Source organism: Oncorhynchus keta, unplaced genomic scaffold (assembly GCF_023373465.1).
Source record: "Oncorhynchus keta strain PuntledgeMale-10-30-2019 unplaced genomic scaffold, Oket_V2 Un_contig_7165_pilon_pilon, whole genome shotgun sequence".
Classification (NCBI taxonomy): Eukaryota; Metazoa; Chordata; class Actinopteri; order Salmoniformes; family Salmonidae; genus Oncorhynchus; species Oncorhynchus keta.
The window spans coordinates 1-11,687 of NW_026289296.1; the positions used below are offsets into that span (position 1 = coordinate 1).

The window sequence follows — 11,687 nt, forward strand, 5'->3', positions numbered from 1 at the left end:
GTCAGTAGTCTAGTGTCAGTAGTCTAGTGTCAGTAGTCTAGTGTCAGTAGTCTAGTGTCAGTAGTCTAGTGTCAGTAGTCTTAGTGTCAGTAGTCTTGGGTCAGTAGTCTAGTGTCAGTAGTCTAGTGTCAGTAGTCTTGTGTCAGTAGTCTAGTGTCAGTAGTCTAGTGTCAGTAGTCTAGTGTCAGTAGTCTTGGGTCTAGTGTCAGTAGTCTAGTGTCAGTAGTCTAGTGTCAGTAGTCTTGGGTCAGTAGTCTAGTGTCAGTAGTCTAGTGTCAGTAGTCTAGGGTCAGTAGTCTGGGTCAGTAGTCTAGGGTCAGTAGTCTAGTGTCAGTAGTCTAGGGTCAGTAGTCAGTGTCCCGGTAGTCCAGGGTCAGTAGTCTTGGGTCAGTAGTCTAGTGTCAGTAGTCTAGTGTCAGTAGTCTAGTGTCAGTAGGTTGTGTCAGTAGTCTAGTGTCAGTAGTCTAGGGTCAGTAGTCTTAGGTCAGTAGGGGTCAGTAGTCAGGTCAGTAGTCTAGTGTCAGTAGTCTAGGGTCAGTAGTCTAGGGTCAGTAGTCTAGTGTCAGTAGTCTCAGTGTCAGTAGTCTAGTGTCAGTGTCAGTAGTCTGAGGGTCAGTAGTCTAGTGTGAGTGTCAGTAGTCTAGTGTCAGTAGTCTAGGTGGGTCAGTAGTCTAGTGTCAGTAGTCTAGTGTCAGTAGTCTAGTGTCAGTAGTCTAGTGTCAGTAGTCTAGTGTCAGTAGTCTTGGGTCAGTAGTCTAGTGTCAGTAGTCTAGTGTCCCAGTAGTCTAGTGTCAGTAGTCTGGGTCAGTAGTCAGTGTCAGTAGTCTAGTGTCAGTAGTCTAGTGTCAGTAGTCTAGTGTCAGTAGTCTAGTAGGGTCAGTAGTCTGGTGTCAGTAGTCTAGTGTCAGTAGTCTAGTGTCAGTAGTCTAGGGTCAGTAGTCTAGTGTCAGTAGTCTAGTGTCAGTAGTCTAGTGTCAGTAGTCTAGTGTCAGTAGTCTAGTGTCAGTAGTCTAGTGTCAGTAGTCTAGTGTCAGTAGTCTAGTGTCAGTAGTCTAGTGTCAGTAGTCTAGTGTCAGTAGTCTAGTGTCAGTAGTCTAGTGTCAGTAGTCTAGTGTCAGTAGTCTAGTGTCAGTAGTCTAGTGTCAGTAGTCTAGTGTCAGTAGTCTAGTGTCAGTAGTCTAGTGTCAGTAGTCTAGTGTCAGTAGTCTAGTGTCAGTAGTCTAGTGTCAGTAGTCTAGTGTCAGTAGTCTAGTGTCAGTAGTCTAGGGTCAGTAGTCTAGTGTCAGTAGTCTAGTGTCAGTAGTCTAGTGTCAGTAGTCTAGTGTCAGTAGTCTAGTGTCAGTAGTCTAGTGTCAGTAGTCTAGTGTCAGTAGTCTAGGGTCAGTAGTCTAGGGTCAGTAGTCTAGTGTCAGTAGTCTAGTGTCAGTAGTCTGGTGTCAGTAGTCTAGTGTCAGTAGTCTAGTGTCAGTAGTCTCAGGGTCAGTAGTCTTGGGTCAGTAGTCTAGTGTCAGTAGTCAGGTCAGTAGTCTGGTGTCAGTAGTCTAGTGTCAGTAGTCTAGTGTCAGTAGTCTTGGGTCAGTAGTCTAGTGTCAGTAGTCTAGTGTCCCGGTAGTCTGGTGTCAGTAGTCTAGTGTCGGTAGTCTAGTGTCAGTAGTCTGGTGTCAGTAGTCTAGGGTCAGTAGTCTAGTGTCAGTAGTCTGAGTGTCGGTAGTCTAGGGTCGGTAGTCTGGTGTCAGTAGTCTGGTGTCAGTGGTCCAGTGTCAGTAGGTCTAGTGTCAGTAGTCTTGGGTCAGTGTCTAGTGTCAGTAGTCTAGGTGTCAGTAGTCTAGTGTCAGTAGTCTTGGGTCAGTAGTCTTGGGTCAGTAGTCTAGTGTCAGTAGTCTAGTGTCAGTAGTCTAGTGTCAGTAGTCTAGTTGGGTGGTAGTCAGTAGTCTAGTGTCCGGTAGTCTAGTGTCAGTAGTCTTTGGGTCCGGTAGTCTAGGGTCGGTAGTGTCTAGTCTAGTGTCAGTAGTCTAGTGTCAGTAGTCTAGTGTCAGTCTAGGGGGTTATGTCAGTAGTCTAGTGTCAGTAGTCTAGGGGTTAGTGTCAGTAGTCTAGTGTGAGGGGTTATGTCAGTAGTCTAGTGTGAGGGTTATGTCAGTAGTCTGGGTGTGAGGGTCAGTAGTCAGGGTCTAAACAGTGTTGCGGTAGTCTAGTGTGAGGGTTATGTCAGTAGTCGTCAGGTGGTCAGTAGGGGTTATGTCGTAGTCTAGTGTGAGTCTAGGGTCAGTATGGGTCAGTAGTCTAGTGTGAGGGGTTATGTCAGTAGTCTGAGTGTCAGTAGGGTTAGTAGTCTTGGGAAACAGCAGTGTTGTCTAGTGTCAGTAGTCTAGTGTCAGTAGCTGGGTCAGTAGTTATGTCAGTAGTCTAGTGTGTCTAGTGTCAGGTTATGTCAGTAGTCTAGTGTGTGAGGGTTATGTCAGTAGTCTAGTGTCAGTAGGGGTTATGTCAGTGGAAACAGTGTTGCGGTAGTCTAGTGTGTGGTGCAGGTCAGTAGTCTAGTGACAGTAGCGTCAGTACCTGGGAGCTTTTTAGTCTAGGGTCAGTATTGCCTAAGTGTCAGTAGTCTAGTGTCAGTAGTCTCAGTAGTCTAGGGTCCTCCTCTAGTGTCAGTAGTCTAGTGTCAGTAGTCAGTGTCAGTAGTCTAGGTTTCTTTGTAGGGTCTGAATTCACTTGGTAGTCTAGTGTTAGTCCCTGCACTAAAAAAATGTCAGTAGTCTAGTGTCAGTTCACAAAATTCTCAATTGGACCAGTAGTGTAGTAAGTGTCAACACCCTTAGATGTTATCAAGTAGTCAGTGTCAGTAGTCCAGTGTCAGTATTGTAGTCTAGTGTCCTCCAGTCAGTGCTCCACCCAGTAGTCCAGTGTCTCTAGTGTCAGTAGTCTAGGTCAGTAGTCCAGTGATGTCAGTAAGTGTTTAGCAGTCCTTCTGTAGTCCGGTGATAGTCAGGGCCATGACGTCATGGGCATGGGCAGTCTGGGTGTGTCAGCAGTCCAGTGTGAGGGGCTATGTCAGGTCCAGTGTGGGGAGGGGTTCGTTGTGAGGGGTTGCGTCAGTAGTCCAGTGTGAGGGGTTGGTGTCAGGGAAACAGTGTTGCGTTGTTGATGTCAGTAGTCAGTCAGTAGTCTAGTGAGGGGTTATGTCAGTAGTCTATGAGGGGTGCAGGGGGAAACCGAGTCTAAAGTGTGTAGTGCAGGCATGACTAACCAGCTTTTTTTCACATTGTTCTAATCAAGCTAACCGATCTCAAATGAGACTCAGAGGGTCTTTGAGGGTCTGAATTCAGGAGTGTTTACTCCTGCACTAAAAAAAAAATGCACTGGGGAGGAAACACCCTTAGATGTTATCAAATCATAGGTATCCTCCTCCCTCCCTCCCTCCCTAAGAAAGGGATGGAGATAGGGGAATGGGCATGGGAGGGGAGGAAGGGAGGAGTTACACAGGAAGAATGGATGGTGGGAACCGACGCAGGCAACTACCAGCAGTACCTGACAAATGAGAGGAAGAGGGAGGAGAGAGGAAAGAGGGGAGGGGAGGAAAAGGGAGAGGAAAGAGGGGAGGAAAGGGAGGGAGAGGAAAAGGAGGGAGGAAAGAGGAGGGGAGGAAAGAGGGAGGAGAGGAAAGAGGGAGGGAGGGAAAGAGGGAGGGGAGGAAAGAGGGAGGAGGAGGAAAGAGGGAGGAGGAAAGAAGGAGAGGAAAGGGGAGGGGAGGAAAGAGGGAGGAGAGGAAAGAGGGAGGGGAGGAAAGAGGGAGGAGAGGGGAAAGAGGGAGGGGAGGAAAGAAGGGAGGAAAGAGAGGAGAGGAAAGAGGGAGGGGAGGAAAGAGGGAGGAGAGGAAAGAGGGAGGGGAGGAAAGAGGGAGGAGAGGAAAGAGGGAGGGGAGGAAAGAGGGAGGGAGAGGAAAGAGGGGAGGGGAGGAAAGAGGGAGGAGAGGGAAAAGGGAGGGGGAGGAAAGGGGGGAGGGGAGGAAAGAGGAGGAGGAAAGAGGGAGGGGAGAAAGGGAGGGGCCAAGAGGAGAGAGGGAAAGAGGGAGGGGAGGAAAGGGGAACAGAAGAAAACAGGAAAAAATAAGTGAAGAGAAGATTTGAGGTTAATACTGTGAGTTGCTTCTCTCACAACAACAACCATCTGTGTTCATGAATGTCATCGTGTATCTCCAGTCTCCATTCTTACCCAGGTCATGTCTGTGCGCCCTCTCATTACTCTCTCTGTGTGTGTGTGTGTGTGTGTGTGTGTGTGTGTGTGTGTGTGTGTGTGTGTGTGTGTGTGTGTGTGTGTGTGTGTGTGTGTGTGTGTGTGTGTGTGTGTGTGTGTGTGTCTGTCTTACCTAGGGTCATGTCTGTGCGCCTCTCATTACTCTCTGTGTGTGTGTGTGTCTTACCTAGGCTAAGGGTCTGTGCGCCCCTCTCATTAATTTCCCTCTCTGTGTGTGTGTGTCTTACCTAGGTCATGTCTGTGCGCCTCTCATTACTCTCTCTCTCTGTGTGTGTGTGTGTGTGTGTGTGTGTGTGTGTGTGTGTCTTACCTAGGTCATGTCTGTGCGCCCTCTCATTACTCTCTCTGTGTGTTTGTGTGTGTGTGTCTTACCGAGGTCCTGTCCGTGTGCCCTCTCATTACTCTCTCTCTGTGTGTTTGTGTGTGTGTGTCTTACCGAGGTCCTGTCCGTGTGCCCTCTCATTACTCTCTCTCTCTCTCTGTGTTTGTGTGTGGTGTGCCCTCTCATTACTCTCTCTCTGTGTGTGTGTGTGTGTCTTACCTAGGTCATGTCTGTGCACCCTCTCATTACTCTCTCTCTCTCTGTGTGTGTGTGTGTGTGTGTGTGTGTGTGTGTGTGTGTGTGTGTGTGTGTGTGTGTGTGTGTGTGTGTGTGTGTGTGTGTGTGTGTGTGTGTGTGTGTGTGTGTGTGTCTTACCTAGGTTGTCTGTGCGCCCTCTCATTACTCTCTCTCTCTGTGTGTGTGTGTGTGTGTCTTACCGAGGTCCTGTCCGTGTGCCCTCTCATTACTCTCTCTCTCTGTGTGTTGTGTGTGTGTGTCTTACCGAGGTCCTGTCCGTGTGCCCTCTCATTACTCTCTCTCTCTGTGTGTTTGTGTGTGGTGTGCCCTCTCATTACTCTCTCTCTGTGTGTGTGTGTGTGTGTGTCTTACCTAGGTCATGTCTGTGCACCCTCTCATTACTCTCTCTGTGTGTGTGTGTGTGTGTGTGTGTGTGTGCGTGTGTGTCGTGTGTGTGTGTGCTGTGTGTGTGTGTGTCTGTGTGTGTGTGTGTGTGTCTGACCTAGGTTATGTCTGTGCGCCCTCTCATTACTCTCTCTCTGTGTTGTGTGTGTGTGTCTTACCGAGGTCCTGTCCGTGTGCCCTCTCATTACTCTCTCTCTGTGTGTGTGTGTGTCTTACCTAGGTCCTGTCCGTGTGCCCTCTCATTACTCTCTCTCTCTGTGTGTTTGTGTGTGTGTGTCTTACCGAGGTCCTGTCCGTGTGCCCTCTCATTACTCCCTCTCTCTGTGTGTTTGTGTGTGTCTTACCTAGGTCATGTCTGTGCGCCCTCTCATTACTCTCTCTCTGTGTGTGTGTGTCTTACCTAGGTCCTGTCCGTGTGCCCTCTCATTACTCTCTGTGTGTGTGTGTGTCTTACCTAGGTCATGTCTGTGCACCATATCATTTCCTCTCTCTGTGTGTGTGTGTGTGTCTTACCGAGGTCCTGTCCGTGTGCCCTCTCATTACTCTCTCTGTGTGTGTGTGTGTCTTACCGAGGTCCTGTCCGTGTGCCCTCTCATTACTCTCTCTGTGTGTGTGTGTCTTACCTAGGTCCTGTCCGTGTGCCCTCTCATTACTCTCTCTCTGTGTGTGTGTGTCTTACCGAGGTCCTGTCCGTGTGCCCTCTCATTACTCTCTCTCTCTCTGTGTGTGTGTGTCTTACCTAGGTCCTGTCCGTGTGCCCTCTCATTACTCTCTGTGTGTGTCTTACTGAGGTCCTGTCCGTGTGCCCTCTCATTACTCTCTCTCGTTGCTGTCTGTGTGTGTGTGTGTCTTACCTAGGTCCTGTCCGTGTGCCCTCTCATTACTCTCTGTGTGTGTGTGTGTGTGTGTGTGTGTGTGTGTGTGTGTCTTACCGAGGTCCTGTCCGTGTGCCCTCTCATTACTCTCTGTGTGTGTGTGTGTGTGTGTGTGTGTGTCTTACCGAGGTCCTGTCCGTGTGCCCTCTCATTACTCTGTGTACGTGTGTGTGTGTGTGTGTGTGTGTGTGTGTGTCTTACCGAGGTCCTGTCCGTGTGCCCTCTCATTACTCTGTGTGTGTGTGTGTGTGTGTGTGTCTTACCGAGGTCCTGTCCGTGTGCCCTCTCATTACTCTCTCTGTGTGTGTGTGTGTGTGTGTGTGTGTGTGTGTGTGTGTGTGTGTGTGTGTGTGTGTGTGTGTGTGTGTGTGTGTGTGTGTGTGTGTGTGTGTGTGTGTCTTACCGAGGTCCTGTCCGTGTGCCCTCTCATTACTCTCTATGTGTGTGTGTGTCTTACCGAGGTCCTGTCCGTGTGCCCTCTCATTACTCTCTCTGTGTGTGTGTGTGTCTTACCGAGGTCCTGTCCGTGTGCCCTCTCATTACTCTCTCTGTGTGTGTGTGTCTTACCTAGGTCCTGTCCGTGTGCCCTCTCATTACTCTCTGTGTGTGTGTGTGTGTGTGTGTGTGTGTGTTGTGTGTGTGTGTGTGTGTGTGTGTGTGTGTGTGTGTGTGTGTGTGTGTGTGTGTGTGTGTCTTACCGAGGTCCTGTCCGTGTGCCCTCTCATTACTCTCTGTGTGTGTGTGTGTGTCTTACCGAGGTCCTGTCCGTGTGCCCTCTCATTACTCTCTGTGTGTGTGTGTGTCTTACCGAGGTCCTGTCCGTGTGCCCTCTCATTACTCTGTGTGTGTGTGTGGTGTCTTACCCAGGTCCTGTCCGTGTGCCCTCTCATTACTCTCTGTGTGTGTGTGTGTCTTACCGAGGTCCTGTCCGTGTGCCCTCTCATTACTCTCTGTGTGTGTGTGTGTCTTACCGAGGTCCTGTCCGTGTGCCCTCTCATTACTCTGTGTGTGTGTGTGTGTCTTACCCAGGTCCTGTCCGTGTGCCCACTCATTACTCTCTGTGTGTGTGTGTGTCTTACCGAGGTCCTGTCCGTGTGCCCTCTCATTACTCTCTGTGTGTGTGTGTGTCTTACCGAGGTCCTGTCCGTGTGCCCTCTCATTACTCTCTGTGTGTGTGTGTGTCTTACCGAGGTCCTGTCCGTGTGCCCTCTCGTTGCCCTGTACGTAGAGCAGAGAGAACCCGTCGTAGATGAGGCTGGTCCCTTCGGGGCAGATAGGGACATATTCAGCCTGGCTGTGTCTCGAGATCAGGAAGCCATGGGTCACAGAGGCTGAGCCGGGGTTACCTGGGGGACCCTGCTGACCATCTGAACCAGTGGGACCTGGGTACCCACGCTGACCTGAGAACAGGGGATAGAATGGACATTAAACAACTCAGTACACTTAATGAACAATACTATAGTTGACTTGATTTGAGTTTATTTGACAGTTCTTTAGCTATGTATTGGAGAGTAGGAGACTAGGAGAGATATAGGAGACAAAGGGGACAATAATAATAACATGACATTAATATGAATATGATTGATATTAATATGAAACCATTTTAATAAATGGTTCCAGCATGGAGTATCATTTGGCCAAACTATTTCTGGTTCGCTCTGGCAGACCTGGGCCAAAACGTGAAAAAACCTCTCAAATACTTGGTTCAGTTTGGCCGGTACAGTGGACCCTGTGGAATAGTCCCAAAAATGGAAAACTTCAAGCTAAATCAAATGCACCTCAATGTATTTGATCAAGGTTTGTCAATGACTCAATCTTGTCTATACTGTCCAGTCATTGACACAGAGAACAAGGAACATTAAGAACTCAATGAACAGTAGGCTACTATACTCTACAGTAGGCTACTATACTCTTCTTGATCTATGTATTATAATGACTATTGACTAATGATACGGTGCATTCAGAAAGTATTCAGACCCCTTGACTTTTTCCACATTGTGTTACGTTACAGACTTATTCTACAAATGATTAAATAGTTTTCCCCCTTATCAATCTACACACAATACTTCGTAATGACAAAGCTTAAAACAGGCTTTTAGAAAATTTTGCAAATGTATAAAAACCCTCCTGAAATATCAGACCCTTTACTCAGTACTTGACAGAGCAAAAACCAAGTCATGAGGTTGAAGGAATTGTCCGTAGAGCTCCGAGACAGGATTGTGTCGAGGCACAGATCTGGGGAAGGGTACCAAAACATTTTTGCAGCATTGAAGGTCCCCAAGAACACAATGGCCTCAATCATTCTTAAATGGAAGAAGTTTGCTCTCAAGCTCTGTCAGTTTGGATGGGGACAGCTATTTTCAGGTCCGGGCTATGGCTGGGCTACTCAAGGACATTCAGAGACTTATCCCGAAGCACCTCCTGGTCTTGGCTGTGTGCTTAGAGTCGTTGTCCTGTTGGAAGGTGAACCTTCGCTCCAGTCTGAGATCCTTTGCACTTTGGAGCAAGTTAACTGTGTTAACTAACCTCCAGACGAGCTTCAATGCCATAGAACTCTCCTTCCGTGGCCTCCAACTGCTCTTAAATGCTAGTAAAACTAAATGCATGCTCTTCAACCGATCACTGCCCACACTTGCCCGCCCGTCCAGCATCACTACTCTGGACTGTTCTGACTTAGAATATATGGACAACTACATATACCAAGGTGTCTGGTTAGACTGTAAACTCTCCTTCCAGACTCATCTCCAATCCAAAATGAAATCTAGAATCGGCTTCCTATTTCTCAAACTCATGCTGCCAAACATACCCTCGTAAAACTGACTATCCTACCGATCCTTGACTTCAGCGATGTCATTTCCAAAATAGCCTCCAACACTATTCAGCAAATTGGATGTAGTCTATCACAGTGCCATCCGTTTTGTCACCAGAGCCCAATATACTACCCACCACTGCGACCTGTATGCTCTCGTTGGCTGGCCCTTGCTTCATACTCTTTGCTAAACCCACTGGCTCCAGGTCATCTACAAGTCTCTGCTAGGTAAAGCCCTGCCTTATCTCAGCTCCCGGTCACAATAGCAGCACCCACCGTAGCACGCCCTCCAGCAGGTATATTTCACTGGTCACCCCCAAAGCCAATTCCTCCTTCGGCCGCCTTTCCTTCCAGTTCTCTGCTGCCATTGACTGGAATGAACTGCAAAAATCACTGAAGCTGAAGACTCATATCTCCCTCACTAGCACCTGTACATAGCCCATCTGTAAATAGCCATCCGACTACCTCATCCCAATACTGTTATTTATTTGATTTATTTTGCTCCTTTGCACCCAAGTATCTCAACTTGCACATTCATCTTTTGCACATCTTTCACTCCAGTGTTTAATTGCTGTATTTGAATTATTTTGCCACTATGGCCTATTTATTGCACACACTGCACACCTATTTATTGCACACCTTATCTGCACACACTGGATATATATATATATTTAAAAAAATCCCCTTTCCCTAATTGGTATCCAATTAGTAGTAGTTACTGTCTTGTCTCATCGCTGCAACTCCTGTACGGACTCAGGAGAGGCGAAGGTCAAGAGCCATGCGTCCTCCGAATCACAACCCAACCAAGCCGCACTGCTTCTTGACAGAACGCACATTCACCATCGGGTTCTTGGTCACTTCCCTGACCAAGGCCATTCTCGCCCGATTGCTCAGTTTGGCTGGGCGGCCAGCTCTAGGATGAGTCTTGGTGGTTCCAAACTTCTTCCATTTAAGAATGTTGGAGGCCACTGTGTTCCTAGGGACCTTCAGTGACGCAGAAATATTTTGGTACCCTTCCCCAGATCTGTGCCTCGACACAATCCTGTCTCCGAGCTCTACGGACAATTCATTCAAACTCATTGCTTGGTTTATGCTCTGACATGCACTGTCAACTGTGGGACCTTATACAGACAGGTGTGTGACTTTCCAAATCATGTCGGGCGGCAAGTAGCCAAGTGGTTAGAGTGTTGAACTACTAACCGGAAGGTTACAAGATCGAATCCCTGAGCTGACAAGGTAAAAATCTGCCGTTCTGCCCCTGAACAACAGCATAAGAATGTGTTCTAAACTGACTGTAAAATAAATGTCCAATCAATTGAATTTACCACAGGTGGACTCCAATCAAGTTGTAGAAACATCTCAAGGATGATCAATGGAAACAGGATGCACCTAGGCTCAATTTAGAGTCTCATAGCAAAGGGTCAGAATACTTACATAAATAAGATATTTCTGTTTGATTTTTTAACTTGCAAACATTTCTAAAAACATGTTTTCGCTTTGTCATTATGGGGTATTGTGTGTAGATTGCAGAAAAATAACTATATATTTAATCCATTTTAGAAAAGGCTGTAACGCAACAAAATATGAAAAAAGTCAAGGGGTCTGAATATTTACAGGCACTGAACATGACTGACATACACAATGGAAGGTTAGGCCTGTGTAACATAGAATATGTACTCCATGAGATTTGAAACATTATTCGTAGGCTAGATGGAAGGTTAGGTCTGGACGGCAAGTAGCCTAGCGGTCAAGAGCATTGGGCCAGCAACCGAAAGGCTGCGCTGACTAGGTGAAAAATCTGTTGCTGTGCCCTTGAGCAAGGCTAAGGACCTGAGCCAGATGGAAGGTTAAGTCTGTGTAACATAGAGTATGTAGTTCAGGAGGTTTGAACCATTATTAGTGTTCTATGGACCTGAGCAATCTTACCTGGCTGTCCGGCGGGTCCAGAGTCTCCCTTGCGGCCGAAAGCTCCACTGAATCCTGGGGTCCTTCAGGACCGGGGTCCCCTGGTTGACCGGGCTGACCTGAAACAGACCAGAGGACTCAGTGAGTGGTTTCCATTTGCGGGAAAAACTAGCTTCCTCCAGTAACTAGCTAACTGCAGCTTTAAGCCTTCTCTGGCAAAACGAAGCTGACTGTAAACTTTATAAATTAAGTCCTGTGTCAAACAGACACTGGGTGTGACAGTCCAATGACCTGAGCGTCCCTCCTGTCCGGGGGTCCTTGGGAGCCACGGTTGCCTGGCAGACCTGAAGGGCCAGGGGGCCACGTTCTCCCTTCAGCATGATGGGGGTCGCAGCGACACCTGGGTCACCTTGGTTTCCTGGAGTTAACAAAGACGGGGGTCAGAGTGTATGTGTGTGTGTGTGTATGTGTGTAGTGTGTGTGTGTAGTGTGTGTGTGTGTGTGATCGCTAACAGACACCCACTGCTTTCAGCCATTCATCTTTCTGGTGCTTCTCCTTTAGGGTGCAACACTAGACTCACCAGCAGGACCAGGATCTCCAGGATCTCCAGGCAGACCGGATGATCCAGGGCTTCCAGATTCTCCCTTTAGTCCTGGAGTGGAAAAAGAGAGGTAGAGAGAGTAAGGGAGGAAAGAGGGAGAGGGAGGAAAAAGGGAAAAGGAGGAGAGAGGGAGGAGAGAAGGAGAGGGAAGGAGTGAAGAGAGATGGAGGAGAGAGGGAGAGGGGAGGAGAGAGGGAGAGGGAAGGAGTGGAGAGAGATGGAGGAGAGAGGGAGAGGGAAGGAGTGGAGAGAGAGAGGGAAGGAGTGGAGAGAGAGGG

At 48.2% G+C, this 11,687-nt stretch overlaps 1 long non-coding RNA gene across 1 annotated transcript; it reads right to left on the minus strand.

Annotated features, from left to right (window-relative positions):
* Positions 1 to 3,499: 3,499 nt before the first annotated feature.
* LOC127926208 (uncharacterized) lies at positions 3,500 to 11,464 on the minus strand. The gene is made up of 5 exons (XR_008123575.1): positions 11,389 to 11,464; positions 11,099 to 11,225; positions 10,829 to 10,926; positions 7,281 to 7,493; positions 3,500 to 3,528 (listed from the first exon to the last, which is right to left on the minus strand). It is a non-coding gene; the product is annotated as an uncharacterized LOC127926208 (long non-coding RNA).
* Between the last annotated feature and the right edge of the window lie 223 nt (positions 11,465 to 11,687).